The sequence below is a fragment of the Myotis brandtii genome, unplaced genomic scaffold, assembly GCF_000412655.1.
Source record: "Myotis brandtii unplaced genomic scaffold, ASM41265v1 scaffold681, whole genome shotgun sequence".
In the NCBI taxonomy this organism is placed as follows: Eukaryota; Metazoa; Chordata; class Mammalia; order Chiroptera; family Vespertilionidae; genus Myotis; species Myotis brandtii.
In genome coordinates this window covers 2,217,507-2,221,386 of record NW_005370660.1, presented here as the reverse complement: position 1 = coordinate 2,221,386, position 3,880 = coordinate 2,217,507, and positions in this window count along the sequence as shown.

Here is a 3,880-nt window from a genome sequence, read left to right as displayed (position 1 = left end):
CCAAAGACAGAAAATTAAAGAAGACCTAAAACACTGCAAAGAGAAGAAAAGACATTCTTTCTGAAGGTAGGTGATTAGACTGGCAATAGAGGTCTTCATGGCAACAACAGAGGACATAGGAAGAAGGGAAATAGCTTTTAAAAAGCAGAGTTGCCCATCTAGTATATCCAACTAAACTAATTTAAGGGCAATGGTAAAATGAAGACATTTAAAGACCTTTAACTATTCAGGAAGAAGAAAAAAGATAAGTTGTTTCAGATTTTATGTCAAATTATGCACGTGGAAATTATAAGAGTAACTATAACTAAAATTATAAAATAGCATATATAAAATTCAAATAATTCAAAATCTGAAAATAAAAAGGTAAAAGAAAAGTTGAGCCAAGCAAGAGAATAAAAAAAAAAAAGAATTATAGAGAATTTCACATTGTGACTACTGGCTCTTTTTTTTTTTTTTTTTGGTTCATCCTCATGGAGGATATTTTTCTATGGGTTCTTTATAGTGAGTGGAATGGAGAGATGAAGAGAGGGAGGGAGGGAGTGAAGAAGAGCGAGAGCAACATCAATGTCAGAGAGACACATGGATTAGTTGCCTCCTGCACATACCCCAACTGGGACTGGGGGGTCAAACTTGCAACCCAGGTCCATGCCCTTGACTGGGAATTGAACCTGCGACCCTTCAGTGTGCAGGACAATGCTCTAACCATTGAGTACACTGACCAGGGCCTACTGGCTCTTTTAAATTTTATTTTAAAAATTTCTTATTATCAACTGGTAATGATTTTGAGTATGTGGATTGAGAGAAAAGGGAGAATATGCAGTTCTCCTCCATGCTACTACATGCCAACCAATGTAGTGCTTAATATAGTGTTACATAGTATCAGTTTCAAGGTAAAATGATCATATGACTAGAAATTCCAACAGAATTAAGAGAAAAACAGAACTAAAATGAGAGTTTAGCACAGTTTTGGGTATAAGACCAATTTATAAAAATCAATAGTATTTTCTTATACCAGCAGTTACTGACTAGGCCATATACATGAAATAAGATGCTATTTATAATATCACTCAAAATAAATACATTTCTAGGAGCCAACCTAAAAAACAAATCCAATATCTCTGTGAAGAAGTAGTTAAAACTTCATTCAAAACATACAAAAAGTTTTGAATAAATGGATAGGCTGACTTCATGTAGTAAAGATGTCAATTTTTCTCAAATGAATCTACAAACTCAACACAATTTTCATCAAAATTCCATTTATATTTTTTGACGAACTTGTAAAACTCTTTTTAAAACCTGTTTGAAAAAATAAAAGTCCATGAATAATGAAGCCACATTTGAAAAAGAAAAGAGGATATTAAGACATGACAATTATTCGGTTTAAAAAACATTGTTGGTTATGGAACAAACACATGGATTAGAATAAAGAGCTCACAAATTGACCTGTGTATATGGGGAACTTATATAGCTGACAGTTAAAGTGACATATTAAAATGTGATGCAAGATTATTTTAGTGGCGTTTGGAAAATTCTCACTCATGAAGAAATAGAAATTTGGATTCCTACCTTACATTGTATACAGATGCAATTCTGCATGAATTAATGATCTCATTGTGAAAGTTAAAATTATAAATCTAATTACAAAAATATTCATAGGAAAACATCACCAACAATAAAAAAGACAAGAAACCAAATGAAAGTGGGTTAAGGAAACAAAAAGACAATGTAAAGAGGGGAGTCTGAATGGCTAACAAGTTCATAAAGTGAGACCCCAAATGCTGTAATCAGAGAAATTAAAGCAATAGTGAGATGTTAAAGCTATCAGAACAGCGGACCTTAGAAATGTGCATACAAAGTGTTGGTAGAAATGGATACTTTTATGTCTCCCTGTGGATGTGAGCTCAGATGTCTCAGGAAGAGAACAAACAAATGGCTGTGTCCACTGACTTCAGCAGTGGGGGCCTGCATGATGCTCTGTGGGGCTAGCAGGGACCAGCGCGTTTTAGTAGATGTCATCATAGGATGCACAGGGCCGAACCATATCCAACTACTTCATACCCCAGGTACCAAGAAAAGGCATAAAGACCTACAGGTGAGGAACATAAGTACTCTTTCTTCTAATAGTTAAAATCACATGATTTTCATCAAATCTGTAGACAACATATTGGAGAGGAGAAAGAGGGGGAGGAGGTATTCTAAAAAGATGGAGAACTTACCCCAAAAGAGATAGCTAAACAGGAAGAGATGTCTCAGTTAGCATGGAAGATTGGATCAGTTTTGTAAAAGATGCTGCATTTGTCCCCTGTATATCTGAGTATAAAGTGTGTGGCATGACTTTGCTACATTGCCATACACATTTTCTTTTTTAAAGTAGTTTTTTATTTATTTTAAGGGAGGGGCAGGGAGAGATGGAGAGATAGAAACATCAATGAGAGAGAAACATTGATGGGCTGCCTCCTGCATGTCCCCTACTGGGGATTGAGCCCGCAACTTGGGCTTGTGCCCTAACCGGGAATCAAATCAGTGAACTCTTGGTTCATGGGTTGACGCTCAACTGCTGAGCCACCCTGGCTGGGCTGCCATGTATATTTTAATTGCACCGAATTTAATATGTGTTTCAGGCCATTCTTTTTCACACTTGATCGAAACAGATGAAAAGCCTGTGGAGCAAATGACAGGATGCTGCAGAGCAGGAAACACATGTTCATAAGGAAACAAGGATCATGAGACCATGGTGTTGGTGTGCAATGGTTCACCCGCACCTATTAAACAGCGGTCGTTGGAGGATAAAAGCAGCTTCTTTGACTCTTAAGTTTTGACAAGCTGAGAAGCTTGAGTCAGCCTCACTCAGGCGACTTCAGGGCTCCAGCAGAGTTCCACATCTCTACTTTTTTTTTTTTTAAATTTCCTGATAGATGCTATTCTTTGCTTTTCAATTTTTAGCTAAACCTTTATTTTCCATTAAAATCATGCACCTTGATTTAACATTGATTTAAGGTTATTTTCCCCCAATATTTGTCATCAAATCTAGTTATTTCTGTTTACTTTGTTTTAAGCAATACTGTCTACCAGCAGAGAGAATCTATATATATAAAGAACCAGGGGCCGTCACATCCGAAACAACTTAACGGACAACCAAACAGACTGAGTGGGGTGACAAGGCTGGCAGGGGGGCTAGTGAGGGACGACCAAACGACTGAGCAGCAGGCTTGTGGGGCGAACCAGGCCAGCAGGGGGCGGGGGCAGTGAGTGGTGACCAAATGACCGAACAGCAGGCTGCATGGGGTGACCAGGCCGGCAGGGGAGTTAGTGAGGGACGACCAAACGACTGAGCAGCAGGCTGTGTGGGGCGACCAGGCCAGCAGAGGGGGGGGGGCAGTGAGTGGTGACCAAATGACCGAACAGCAGGCTGCATGGGGTGACCAGGCCGGCAGGGGTGCAGTGAGGGGCGACCAGGCTGGCAGAGGGGGGCAGTGAGGGACGACCAGGCCAGCAGTGGGCACAGTTGGCGGCAACCAGGGTGGCAGAGGGGGCAGTGAGGGATGACCAGGCCAGCAGGGGTGCAGTTGGGGGCAACTAGGCCAGCAGGGGAGCCAGTGAGGGGAAGCCAGGCCAGCAGAGGGGTCAGTTGGGGGCAACCAGGCTTGCAGGGGGGGCAGTTAGGGGCAAACAGGCTGGCAGGGGGGCCAGTTAGAGGTGATCAGGCAGGCAGGCAGGTGAGCAGTTAGGAGCCAGCAGTCCTGGATTGTGAGAGGGATGTCCCAGATTGGAGAGAGTGCAGGCTGGGCTGAGGGCACCCTCACCTCCCCCGTGCATGAATTTCATGCACCAGGCCTCTAGTTTATTATAAGATAGTTGTTTCTCATTCTTTAAAATAAAT